General features: G+C 36.4%; 1 pseudogene; it reads left to right on the top strand.

Annotated features, from left to right (window-relative positions):
- The first annotated feature begins 743 nt into the window (after positions 1–743).
- The window catches only part of LOC149144951 (uncharacterized), a 56,640-nt pseudogene continuing 42,396 nt past the window's right edge, over positions 744–14,987 (top strand).

Raw genomic sequence — 14,987 nt, forward strand, 5'->3', positions numbered from 1 at the left:
GTTGGTAGTTGATCGTCACTTCCTCACTGAGTGTTCAATATTGTTCTTAAGTGTAATGAGTACTCAATATTGTTCTTCGGTGTGACAAAAGTTTCATTGTCTTTTATCCTCATCAGGAATTTAACGTTATGAACGTAGTTATGCAACAACTTATCACCTACTTCTCAAAGAAGTTATAAACATGAATCACACCTGTCACGCCAAAAGTAGTGTACGACATAAATGAATATGCGAATGATTAAACTCATACCTGAGTTAATGGCGTACTTCAATATCCTTTCCGCTTACCAATTCCCAAAGGCGCCAGTACTGCAACCTTTAGCTCTGATACCAAATTGTCACGTCCCCATGGGAATATACCATAAAAAGAAAATTTACTTATAATGCTAACCCTTTATATACATGCATATCAACCTTAATAATACCAAGTAATTATTTAATTCTTGATTACCGACATGTAACTGGGTTATACACGTGTGTTAATTCTTGACAATTCATAACTCCCTTGATATTTATATACACGGCATTATGTTATCGTTGTATGGCTTGTCTGTCATGTTCAATGGAACCATACATCCACCCAAGCGCCAGGTGTGAGGGAACATTAATGGCTCATCTACCCTGGCCAGGTGGCTGGCATCGTACTCGACCCATGTGAAACTTTGGAGGGAACGCTGTTGATGCGCGCCAACTCCCATCCGAACGAACGGTGAGGACCTTCCGAGCTGATCTAAGGGCTCACAATGAATTCAGGGTTTAGTGGGTTTATTAAAATCTCGGGCCGCAAGACTCGGGTTCATTTGCACCTGTTCAGTTGGTGGTGCTCACTTCTGCTCCACGGATCCTTTCTGCTCTTAGTGCCGGCTCATTTCAGTCAACCCAGGTAATATCCGCCGAGTCTCAGCTATTACACATGGCTCATTATCTTTGATAGTATCGTTGTCACATGTTATTGTTCTGGTTATATTAATCTAACCTCAAGTTTTTGAATTGTGCAGGCACCGGCTCCTTGGTCTCCATTTCGCGACAGGTATTCCAGGAATCCGGAACATACCAGGTATTTCCCTTACGTAGGTTTGTAGATTCACAGTGTATTTGAAATCTTAAGGATTTATATGCGGATTCGATCCTTCGACATGGGGTTTCCTCCTGACAACTTTCCCCTGTTGTCTCAGGTTTACCCTCTTTGGTCAAACCGGGTTAGGATAAGTGGTAGGCCTCCTTGTGCCGGAGCCGTGCCTAATCTGGTTATGCAATATTGATATATATGTATTTTGTTTCTCATTCAGTTTGTAAATCTTACTTTGGAAACTCACGACAACCCTTGCCGGAACTTGGTTTAAGTCGAGACTGTTATTTAACTCTTCTGTTGTTATATACCCGCAATGAGTTTTGTCGGATGTAATGCATATTTGCCGAGACCAGGATTTACCCTCGGTTCTCTGGTTATCTTACGAATTGTCTAGTGCCATACCCTGCGGGGTTCTCTGTTTCATGACATTGGATATACATATATAGGAATGAGTTGCTTCTTTGAACGCACAAAGCGTATTTGCATTTATCTTGGTTATATCGAGCATTCGTTTGTCTGTGTTTTATGTGATTCCACTCTTCAGATTTGTTATGGGGTTTTTATTTATTAAGCTACGGCCGTTTGTCTTTTAATAAACTGGCTTAACCCCTCGAGGGTTTGATAATACTCACAAGGGTTTGTGGCATTGAAACCCTCTGTTCACACAACCTCTCGTACCTGAGACAGAGGTTAAGTGACCGCTGTCACAGTGTTCTGGGCTTATAGAGCGCCTCTCAGGTTATTAATATGTTTCATTACAGACATAAATGTTTATTTTCATCTATCCGAGGTTGCATATATTGTAGAATGAGACCCTAAGTACTGGGTTTCGATGAGTTACCTCTGAGAACGGATTTTCGTATAGCATGAGGCACACAATGTCTTCTGTGGTTTCGTGATTACACAGTTATTTAACATATATGCTGTTTTCCGTTCCTACAGTTATAGTGCGCATGGTTGTTTTTCCCCATCGAACCATTCATGCATTATCGCTGTGTTTTACTGTTATGCTGTTAAGAACTTTATAAGGTTTCCCATACGACTACAGATAGTCATGAAGCGATTCATGCAGCCAGTTATATCTTGGGTTTTCTCACAGCTAATGTGTTTCGATTCTTATGGTTTATGCATTAACTGCTACAACGTTCTCTTATCGGCTCTATCTGTAGATTGTATGTAATCTTACAGCTTCCAGATATCAACTCGGTCTGTAGCTTATGTACTGTTTACAGCTTTCATTCAGCTAACATACATTTGTATCATAGTTATCATGCATTGATATAACATTTAGTTCACCATCGATGAGTTTAAACAGACAGCAATATAGACTCATAGAGCTGTATGCAATACTTCCATTAACTAAGTAGTTAACTATCACTCAGAAAACTGAAGCTTCACTGTACTTTCTTTTATATACCAGTATACAGAATATAGAAAGCTAATCTGGTAACAACCCATACCTGTTCTGTCAGACACATGAATTTCAATGCTCCAGAATTTCACCTGCAACTTGTAGGTTTGCTCTTATCCACCCAACCATGAGATCCAGTGATACCTTGGATTCTCCCCCCGAGCTGTCTTGCAGGCCTGCAGCCCTCAACAAGACACTTGCACAGTTGTGCTAGGGTTATCTGGTCCTGACCAGACTTAACCCTCTATTTATTTTCTTTCCTTTTTCCGTTCTTGGAAAAGATTTCCCTCTCTTCCTCTGTCTGTCTCTATTATATATTCAGACCTCTCCCAACCAAGATGCAGATCGAACACGTGACCTTTAATTATATTCTGTCTCACGCTCTTCCATCCCCCCAAGACCAGCATCCCCTCGTTCCATTTTACAGGAATCAAGAATCGGTTCAATAACTGATCCAAGAATCAGTTCAACAACTGATTCGTAAGGATTTTTTTTTTTAATTTAGAATTACTTTTTACTCAGGGTAGTTGCAAATAGGGATATGACAAGAGGAATCTTGGTCGATCTCTTTCTCAGCAGGGGAACGATCTGCGGCTGCAAAGAGACTTTGATAGCCAACGGGTAGTTGGGGTGAAGGAGTTGTGAGACTTTCCAGGACAATGGAGGCTTTATCCATGAGTGGACAAAGGTGAAGGGGATGATTGCCTTCACAGAGTCTACAGGGGATTCGAATCTTTCCTTTTCCCTTACCACTTCCAGCTGATAGGGTAGCATCGCCGTGAGCTCCAGAGGACAATGAGGGGCAGGCCAGATCATGAGACCATACTTCTAAGACCCTGGGAATGCCAGGACAATCGCGAAGAAGGTGGTCCTCCTTGCATAATCTACAAGGAAATTTGACCTTTCGTGGAGGAGCAGAAGGTGGCCCGATGGGAGGTGTAATCGAGGGACTAGTTGCAGTTTTAGCCTCTCCCTTAGGAGACTTCTTCTTCTTTGTCTTCTTCTTCTTCTTCTTAGCCACCTAGTTACTCGAATCGAGACTTTCACCAGGCGAAGTAGAAGATGAGGACATAGAAGCAGGCGAAGAAGGGGAGAGGTCCACCTTAGAATCAACATGATGTTGTTTAGGTGGAGGGACTGATTGACCGAAAGTTGAAACGACATGGACCAAAGAGGTTGAGAACAACCAAATAGGCAACCCAACAGTTAACCCTGAGAGGGACAACGTTGCCATGTAAGGAGCACCAAGATTCCCAAACGGAGCGAAATGACCAGGGTTCCCGTCAGAGGGGATCCCTGGGTTGGTGAACCCCGGAAAAGTTGCCATCGAAAAAGAAACCTACTCAAGCTAACACAAACAAGATCTAACCGAGTAAATGTGAATTGTGGCCGAATAAATTTTAATACAAAGGAACTGAACTTGACCTTTTCACTTTTTCAGAGTCGAGAAAAGGACAAAAAGATGACTCTAGTCTCCTTCGAATGCTTAATGAGCCCGAAGTGACAAAATGCTCAGCCGAGCCTTTTCTTTTAGGGAGTCTGAAAAGGATCAAAAGTGACTACTCTGGAGAACTAGGCAAAGGGTTTATCAGACAATCCGTAAAATTGCATATACACCTTGGCAATCATATGAAAACCAAGGACTTTCCGTACGACAGTCAATCTTCTCGAATGTTGTGTTCAGTGCATTACGGCTTGTAAGGCGGCAAACACGGCTTCCTGTGGATAAAGGATGGTAACCTGGTGGGGTCCCCCCATATACTCGACGGTACGTGGGAGCACAAATCCATGCTAGAACACTATTGAGTCACAAAAAGAGTAATCACCCAACCTTAATGTGAAACAACAGTGACTAGGTTTAACGACGCCAGAACACGTCTCTAGCCTAGACCTCTAGATGTATGCATTTAGTTCCAATGTGTTTTTAGATTCATTCAGTTCGTTTTACAGTTGATCTTTGATAAGGTTTCAGTTTCCAGGTCGTACCCTATGTAATCTCTCACAATTTCGTAAATGCAAGCTATATGCCAAAATATATCATTTCATTCAATGAATGCTAGCTACGAGAGAGTTGAGATCTTTCAATCAAACAAAATGATCATAAAACAATCAACAATGACTCTAATGCAGCTAATGGCAATAAACGAAACTTTTCTTTAAAGTCACTAATCACTAATAACAATGAAAAGCTCTAATTTCTATTAACTATTGCAACGCAAAAGAGATTGTTCGTTTTCTTTTCGATGGCAAAATGCAATAAACAAATTTTGAGAGATAATAACAAAGAGTAAAAAAGACAAATTTCACTCAATGAAAACCCAATCAAGTCCTTGAAACACCAAGACAATCTTTCAAACTAAGAAAAATCACAAAGACCTCAATGAACTATGTAATCTAAGCCCAAACGAAGCCAAGCGAAATCCAAACAAAAAAGAGGTAAATTGCTCGAAGAACACAATAAAAGTTTTGACAACCACAAGACAAGTGCAAAAAGTAGCCAAGAAGTCGACTGGACAATCAAAAAACCAAAAAAATCCTATTGAAGGCTCGATGCACAAAGCCACTAGATGCCCTAGGGCTGGAATGTGAAATCGATGGAAAGAGGCAAACACCCGAAGGATGAAGGTCAAAACTAGTCAAACAAAGCCCTGACACACTCCAGTAGTTGAAAAAGATGTGAGAAGACAGAAATCCAAGCTCAGAAGGCTTCCAAACAAGCAAACTGGAAAAGTTGATAGGCATGGCACGACTGTAAGGCTGTAACTCACGCTTTTAAGGGATTAGCGCGAGTTGTTTTTGTGCAACATGCGCCCACTAGTGCGACTGTCAGGCAAAAAATCGTGCTAATCAATTTTTCTAGCTTAAAAATAAAAACAAGCAGTCCAAGGCTCGATCAACAGTATCCAGACAGACTAGGCAGCAAGAGACGACTAAAAATTCAACCCAGAAAGCTTATCTAAGCAAGCAAAACAAGAGAAAACCAAAGGGCAAGACAAACTCCAAGTTGCTCGGTTCATAAACCAAACCAGAGATTGACTGAAGTGGCGTTGATCTACTTTGCTAATGCAAAGCAATAGCGTTTCGAAGTCTATATGTCCGTACTTCAGGCTCCGTCCAAAGTTTACAAATCAAACAAAAAATAAAGATCCCTAGTGGAGTCGCCAAATTTTTGGCCAGGTAAATCCCCTCTACGGACAGAGGTGATCCCTACTAGCCCAGATCAGGTCTAGCAACAATCAAACAATGCTATCACGCAAGTTTCTAATTGCAAATTAAAGGTGGATGATGAGAGCCTACTTGGATTCCAACACTAATATTCGTAGAAGAGTCGTCACTCTCGTTCCTTTGCTCCGGCCGGTCACGATCCCCACTATCTACATGAATGGACACCTGCACATGCAAAGAACAACACAAATACAAGCATAAAATCTTATAGATGCAATTATATATCGGTCAGAAAAGATATAACTCAAACATCATTACAATGAACAACAAGAGTGGAACCATAATGATAGTCATCTATTATTGATAAACAACAAAGAAGAATACAACCATATTTCTGACGTCAAATCCTCCTTTGGCTGGGTGATCAGCTACATATGTCTTGCAAAGCTTTTTGGGATTGGGAACAAGCCTCTCTCTCTTTGATTATGAATGCAAAGAAAACTCTTACAGCAATCTCTTAGACTTCTGAAAGTATAATTCTCCCTATGCTTGAACTAGCTTGTCAAAGGCAATGGAACAAGCTTTTATAGATGGAGGAGAAGTAGATAAGATCAATCACACCATCTATGGGATTAGGTTTATCCTCAAAAGCTATTATGGATAGAGGAAAGGGAGATAAGATTAATCACGACATCCATGGGATTGGCATTATTCTTAAAAAGCTTCATGAGTCAAAAGGAAAAAACCTTCGCGCGTGCGTTTGTTAAAAAGCTTTCCCAAACTCGGCTGGCCCGAGTATAGCTCTGAGACAGAGCACCAACTGGCGCGTCATCTTTGGAGGATTTCCCCCATTAGCGCGAGTAATACACTGTGGATCCGCGCTAATGGAAAAAGGGAACTTTTTAAGGATATTCTGCAGGAGATGTCTTTAGGGCATATGAATTCCATACTTAGGGGAACATAATGCAAGTGTTTTCAAGTTATGTCACTTCTCACAGGTCCCGGAATGAGTCCTCCAAAGTGCGGGAGAGGGGTAACAGGGACGGTGAAAAATGGTGACAAATTACTGTGTAACACTCCATATGACACAACAGGGGATGGACCCCACAGATCAGACTGAATATAGTCTAAAACATCTTTACTATTATGATTTCCAACTTTAAATCTCTGTTTACACTGTTTTCCATACACACAATGTTTACAGAAATCTAACTTCAAGGATTTCAGATCGGGAAGAGATTTACATTTCATCAGTATCTAAAGGCCTTTTTCGCTCATATGACCCAATCGCTGATGCCACAGACAAGTACCTTCTTCTTTCTTCTCTGACGCAACCGCTGCTTCACTGACCTGAGTACTTCCTTTTAACCAGTAAAGATTTTCGACCTTTTCTGCCTTCATAACCACAAGGGCACCTTTAAAGACTTTCAAGACGCCATCCTGACCTGCAAACTTATAACCATCTGAATCCAACACTCCCGAAGAAATCAATTTTTTCTTCAAATCAGGTACATTTCTAACACTAGTTAATGTCCTAACTGCGTTATCATACATCTTAATCCTGATATCTCCCATCCCAACAATCTGACATGACACATTGTTACCCATAAACACAGAACTACCATTTACATTTTCATACGAGGTAAACCAATTTCTATGTGGGCACATGTGATGCGAAGCACCAGAGTTTAACAACCATCTATCGAAACCCTGAGAGACATTACATTCAGGTGAAGTTTCATCTATCATACATAATTCTTCAGTAGATAAAACTTTGTCTATCATACCTGAATCGACCTGATTCGCTTCATTCTTCGGGTTTTCGGATTCCTTTCGTTTCCAACAGTCCTTCTTTAAGTGTCCAACTTTACCACAGTTCCAACATTTTTCCTTATGCTTCTTTCCCTTCGATTTCGATCTGGAAGACCCCCTTGGTTTTTCTCCTCTTTCCTTTGACCGTCCTCTAGCGACCATGGCTTCTGATGCTGCTATTTCAGTGCTGGATTTCCTTCGTACTTCTTCAGACAGGAGAGCTCCCATGACTGATTCAAACTTCAAAGAATCAGTAGAGCTGAAGCTGATTGAAGTTACGAAGTGATCCCATGATTCAAGCAGAGAACACAACAAGGTTATGGCTTTATCTTCTTCCTTCATTTTGACTTCCATATTTGTTAATTGACATATTAGTGTATTAAAAACATTCAAATGTTCTCCAACGTTTGAACCTTCTTTCATTCGAAGACTGTATAACTGTTTTTTCAGATAAATTCTGTTGGTTAATGATTTTGTCATATAGATATTTTCAAGTTTTTCCCACAATCCTGACGCCGTAGTCTCTTCAACAATGTTGAGGAGAACTTCATCTGCTAGGCATAACCGGATGGTACTGAGAGCTCAGGCATCCAAGTCCTCCCAGTCTGAAGTAGTCATGGTTGCAGGTTTCTTAGTTGCCCCATCTAATGCCTTGTGCAACCCTTGTCGCACAAGTAAATCCCTAACCTTCAGTTTCCAAAGAGCAAAATTGCTCTTTCCAGTGAATTTCTCCACCTCGAATTTCACATTCGACATCTTGGCCATTTTTCCTCCTTCCTAGGGTTTCAGTCTTTCTAGGGTTTTTGCTTTTCAAGAAAAAAAAATAATCTCAGCCTCTGGTTATTCAAACAAACAAAGAAACCCTTCCTGAACCCTTTCTTTTCCTCCAATTTCACACATTCACTCCTTTACTTAAAAATTTCTGAAACAATTTCTGAATATTTTTTTCCTTTTGTTTTTTTCCGATTCAAAGGAAAAACCTTTAACAAGCCCAAAATTTATTTAGCATTGCTGGGAAAAAAAATAATACCCGGTCTTTCACGCAGCTTTGACCAGCACCTGCTCTTCGAGTTGGCTCTGGCTTCTTCAATACGCAACACACAGCGTCTCAGCAATCAGGCAGATTCACCAGCGTTTTCTTCTGGGCAGCGGTTCCTCAATCTCTGGTACGCAACAGCACCATGGAGAGAGAAAATACACTGCACAATAGCAGCTTCCCTCACGCAGGCAGAGATAACTGGCCTCACGCAGGCTCTCACGCAGCTGGTCTCCATGTTGGCCTCCTCTCACGCAGCTTCTGATTTAAAAAAAAAAGGAACTGGCCCTGGTCTTTACGTAGGTTCTGAACAGGCTTGCTCCAACGCAGATTCCAATGCAGATTTTCCACAGGCCACTTCACGCAGCACGCAGGTTCTGAACTTAGCTTTTGAAAAAAAAAGGAACTGGCCCTGGTCTTCACGCAGGTTCTGAACACTTCAACCTCACGCTCTGATACAGCCACCACGCCTATTCTTCAACGTACAGCCGCTTTCTTTCACGCCCAGGCTCACCGTAACGGAAATAATGAAGAAAAACAAAGAAACTCAACAGAATAACCAAGACAAGAAACTGAATTGGATTGGAATTTGTTATTCAAAAATGATTCTCTGCTCATTACATTTCATGGGCATTTGTTTGTTTTATATCATCGACCGTCGTTACATAACTAATATTTCGGTATAAAACTGTCTACTTACATTTTACCCAGAGTTACTAATTCATTGTCAAACTAACAAATTATAGTATTTGACAATTATACATCATTATATAACTTTGTTCAGCATCCTCCAGTAAGACCAGCATTGTAATTGTATTGGTGATGTAACTGTATTGGTTGTGTTTGAGTTTTAATGTTTATGAGTGGGTTCATTATTACAAGGTTTGCAGAGGCCAGGAGAGCATGTTGTGAGACTGGAGTCACTATTGCAGTTCTAGTAATTGTATTGGTAATGTAACTGAATTAGTTGTGTTTGAGTTTTAATGTTTATGAGTGGGTTCATTACTACAGAGGCTAGGAGAACCTATTGTGGGACTGGAGTCATGGAGACCACTATATTGTGTGACCGTAGCTCACTAGAGACGTGCTTCAATGCTTCCCAATTCACTCATTCTTCAAGCATATCTTATTTCTTAAATGAGTTGTGGAATCCAAACTGAGACTAGATGAACTTTATTTTCGATATAGTTGTTTTAGGTGCACGAGAGATGTCATGCCATGGAGCTAAACGATATAGTTGTTTTATGTGCACGATATCTTAAATTTTATGTCATGAAGCTAAATGTTTGAGCTTTTTTTCCATTAGAATTTCATGTTTTACTCTTTGATTTTATAATAAAATGTAATTATGTTTATTGCTTTGGAACTTTTTACAATTAAGCATTTAATTTTTTTTGAATAGTCATTATTTATGTTTAAACTAAAAATATTTATATGATGTTTATAGTTTAACATTACAAATTAAATTTTATTGTTTTTTAATATTATTTATTTTAACTTTGATTGGTTAAATTTTTATTATGTAATCATTACATATTTATTGTTGAAGTTGGATTTTACCTTTTCAATTTTGGGGAAAGTTTCATTTTTCCCTTCCTCATTTTGCACTAGCTAATCCTTTACCAAGGTGAAAGTTACACAGGGGAATGTATATGACTATTACTTTCCAATATTAGTTTGAATAGAGAAATATAGAATTTTTTTCTTTAAAATGGATGGAGGGTTTACATTGTTTTTTTCTATATAACATAAATATTATTAGTTTGATCTAATATTAATTTATTAGTTTAAATATTTCTAAAATGTAATTTCAAAACTTAAATATTTTTAATTTTTATATCAAAGTCATATACAAGTTTATATAAAGTTAAGTTTCATTCCATTTACTTCATCTTTAGATTTGTTATTTCAATAATGGATTATATAAAATTAAGTTTCTGTAAAAAAAAATATTTAACTATATAAAATTTTCAATGTCACTTAAAAAATTGTAGAAGATTCTGTATATAAAATTTTGCTTGTAAACCTTAATATTTTGTTAATAATTTACATAAAATTTCATGAATATAAAAAAATCTAGCTAACTCTATTTTAACCTTTAAGTAACTTAATATTCATGAGAACTACTCCAATAACCACATTTTCAATCTAATTTTAGCCTTAGTATTTAAATAATGGTTTACATAAAATTAAATTTCTATTAAATTTATTTCACTATATAAAATCTTCAATCACTCATTTAAAAATCTATAAAAGATTGTGTATATAAAAAATTTCTTGTGAACATTAATACTCTGTATATACTTTACATAAATTTGGATGCATACAAATAAATTTATTTGACTCTTTTTAACCCTTCAGTAACTTAATATTCATGAGAACTACTCCAATAACCACATATTCAATCAGACCTTTAAACTTTATGGAAAACAAGAAAGTTTTCCTTCCCCACCGCACACATTGTGAATTGTCCCTGTGACTCGACATCTCCTTTAGCCTCTATGTTTCACTCCTATTACTTTATTCAGCTCGCAATTTTCATGTGAAATGGGTTTTACACTTGTCAGCAGTGCACACTTCAATTTACCTATTATTAAGCTAAGAAAAAGGTACTAGCTACTACTTAGCATTTTTTTTATTACATTTTTAAAAATAAATCTAAAAGAAAAAATATATGGAAGATTTATGTTGGATTTATTATTACTTATAATTAAAATTAATTATAATTATAATTTTTTTTCTTTTTCAGTTTTAGTTGTATGTAATTTGTCAATGTCAAAATGTTTTACTGATACTATTATTGTTATATTTTTTATTTTTAAATTTTATTTGGGCCAATCAAAATGCCTACTTTACATATACAACGAAGTGGTTTTCTTGTAGAAATTCCTTGTAGATTCAAAGTGCTTATGTGAGTTGCTAAAAAAAATACTTGAATATACTCTACTCATCAACGGTAACAATTAAACAATCAGGAAATCACAAAGAATAAAAGAGAAACACATTACACAATGATAAAAACCTTTGTTATCTATATATTGCATTAGTCAGAAAATATGAGAAGATTACAATGCTTTTCTCAATCCTAAGAAACCTCTTAAGTATCTCTATCTCGTTGCTTCCTATGCAAGCCTTCACGAATACTTAGCCAATTTACTAGCCATCCAAGCTCTTATTTCCCTTCACTAAGCAATGAGGAATTAGGCCCCTATTTAATAGGAATTTTCATCCATGTTCCTGTGGGCTCTTCCTCTTACTGCATGCACCATCTTTACAGTTTGGATAATTATACAACTGATAGTACATTTTCCCTTAACTCCAATCTCAACTGGGTCCTTCTTTGATCTAATTATGAGTGAGTTTGGATAATTATACAATTGATAGTACATTTTCCCTGAAGTCTAATCTCAACTTGGTCTTTCTTTGATATAACGTGCCTGAGTTAATTATGAGCGAATCATCATTTAACTGGTTGAGTTAATTATGAGTGAATCATCATTTAATTGTCTCGTTGCTTCCTATGCAAGCCTTGACCAATACTTAGCCAATTTCCTAGTCTTCCAAGCTCTTATTTCCTTCCACTAATAAATGAGGAATTACACCCCTATTTAATAGGAATATTCTTCCATGTTTCTTTGGGCTATTCCTCTTACTACATGCACCATATTTAAAATTTGGATATATATACAACTGATAGTACATTTTCCCTTAAATCTAATCTTAAGTGGGTCTTTCTTTTATATAACATGCATCAGTTAATTATGAGTGAATCTTCATTTAACTAGTTGATCACTGCAGGGAGCACCACACTCAGCTGTAGCCAATACCATAGTACACTTCAGGCAACACTACACTACACTACACTGCACTTCATGAAGGACCACACTGTACTTCAGGCACCACCAGAATGTACTTCAAGCAATTCCACATTTCACTTCAAGAAACACCACATTGTACTTGTACCACACTAGATTGCAGGCAACACCACACTACTAGACCTCTCACTAGTTCCTTCAAGAGTTGGAACTAGTTTAACTGACTTTAACTGAGGTGAACTGAATTAATTAATTACAACTCAAAATAAACTCAACAAAGGCTTGAATTAACTAAGCCAACTAAGTCAAATTAACTTATTTAAATAATACAAGTTGTCATGAGATGTGGAATTACAATTTTATTCCTAATATAATTTAACGACAAATTAAATTAGAATTTTCTTTATTATGGTTGCAATTTTTAACAATTTTAACATTTTATTATTTTTTAATTGATTCCACATGTAAATGTACACCACTATAAAACCCTCCCCATATACTTTTCCTTTTAGATTTAATATAAACTAGTCTAGATCCATCTTAACTCCGGATCTTTTAAACACCAAGATGGATCTAGCTCAAAAAATGGAACTTCAAGCCAAGTTTACCTTAACTATTTAACAAAAAATAGTAAAAAAGTAATAACCTAGGATTTTTAATTTAATATAAGATTATGTTTATTTCAAATTTACTTTAACTACTTTAAAAAAAAAATTGATGCAAAAAATAATAACTTATAACTTTCCTTTTAACATAGGGATATTTTTATTTTATTTTTTCTACTGAGTCAAAATGTTTACTAGGCGAGAGAGCCACGTACTGGTCCATGATATTGTTACAAAACTCATTTAAAAGTTATTACTATGCATGGTAAATTGAGAGTGAATTTACACGGTTAGGAATCTTGTTATATTGTAAGTATTAAATTTTAATTTCAAAAATGTTATAAAATTAAATTAAAATAAAATATTTATAAAATATTTTGATTTTGAAATGAGTAATTGTTTTTTGGCATATGATATGGATAAGCCATGGAATTCACATGGTTAAGAATCTTGTTATATTGTAAGTATTAAGTTTTAATTTCAAAAATGTTATAGACTTAAATTTATAAAATATTTTGATTTTGGAATGAGTTATTGTTTTTTGGCATGTGATATTGATAAAGACATGGAATTGACCCATGGTATTGTAACAAAACAGAGAAATTAATAATATCATGGTAAAATGTGGTGGAATATTTATGATAAAAAATCTTGTTATATTGTAAGTATTAAATTAAATTTTTAAGTGCTTATTAATTAAATTTAAATATGATTGTGGAATCATTGTTTTAATTTATATGGTAAATATATTTTAAATTATAAGTATAATTTAAGGGTTATATATTTTGATGTGATATGTATATTATGAATTTTTTTGTTGGTAATTTTATTAATAGAAACAAAATTACAATATAGAAAAATAGAATTTAAAAAATATTTATATAAAATCTAACATCTAACATCTAACGCCTATACATTCCCCCTATACGAGGTTGTAGAGCATCTCTCGGCACAAAACGTTCTAAAATTTGTTCCTTCTAAAATTTGTTAGGTTCTAAAATTTGTTCCTTCTAAAATTTGTTCGATTATCTTGTGAAAAAGAGTTATTATGAAATATGTAGTTGCTCGTTTCTTTCAAGGTAGCCCAAAGAAGAAAGCCTAATGTAAAATCCAGATCCTATATAGAATGGGGATATGAAAAACTTGTGTCCTCCTATTGTAGATGGTTTGAGGGATGCTTGACAGATCAATTTGTTTCTCATTCTTCTCTCCAATGCTTTCAATGGATAACTAGTATAGAAGCATGCATTAAGTTTTTCACATGTTTAGATTCGAGGAAGAAGGAACATCTAGAGGGTCTCATATAATTATGCTTTTATATATTATCCCACGTTGGTTTTTTCCTATATAGTAGGAACCATAGGAATTGTGATATTTTTGGCCATAATTGGAGGCTTTTGGGATCTCTTTGAACCTTCATTTCAGGTTGTAGGATTCTCTAATGGAGAAGGTACAACTGAACCCATATCTCCATGTTTGTTAGCCTAAGTGGATGTTAAGATGAGCCTTTCTGGGAGCTTATACTAGAATTGTGTCTAGATTTTCTCACTACGCTCGGGATGCTAGTCCTCTAGATTCAACCATTGTCTCCATGTAGAGAGCAAGTTGGGATTATCCCAATAATCTCTATCTTTATGCAAGCCCTAAGTGATCATATTAAGTCGAAGAGTGTTCAAATCATTCTGATATTGGAGCTTGGCTAGTTTTTCCATAAGTCATATTGGAATAGGGAGATTGTACTGTCTCAAATTTCCTAGAAGTAATGTTACTAGACTATGTGCATGCCCCATTTCGCTAAATTCCCAATATATGATACTTCTCGTTTAAAAATTGTTCTAATGAGATATTGTATTGGAACGTGTCTTATATATTTTCTAAGCTAGATGTGCTTCCATAAGTCTTGGTTTCCCTGCATCCATCGATTCCAAATCTTGGCTCCTAAAATGGTGGTAAGGTTGATTGATCTCTTAAAACAAGCCCTTCCTAAGCTTGGGTCTGAAAAAGAAAGTTCCCAAGCCATGAAAAATCGTTTTTTTCTCTAGTTTAACCTCACCACATAAAAAGGAACATT

The sequence above is a fragment of the Pinus tabuliformis genome, chromosome X (assembly GCF_031772625.1).
Source record: "Pinus tabuliformis cultivar Carrire ecotype Pingquan chromosome X, CPIR1, whole genome shotgun sequence".
Taxonomy (NCBI): domain Eukaryota; kingdom Viridiplantae; phylum Streptophyta; class Pinopsida; order Pinales; family Pinaceae; genus Pinus; species Pinus tabuliformis.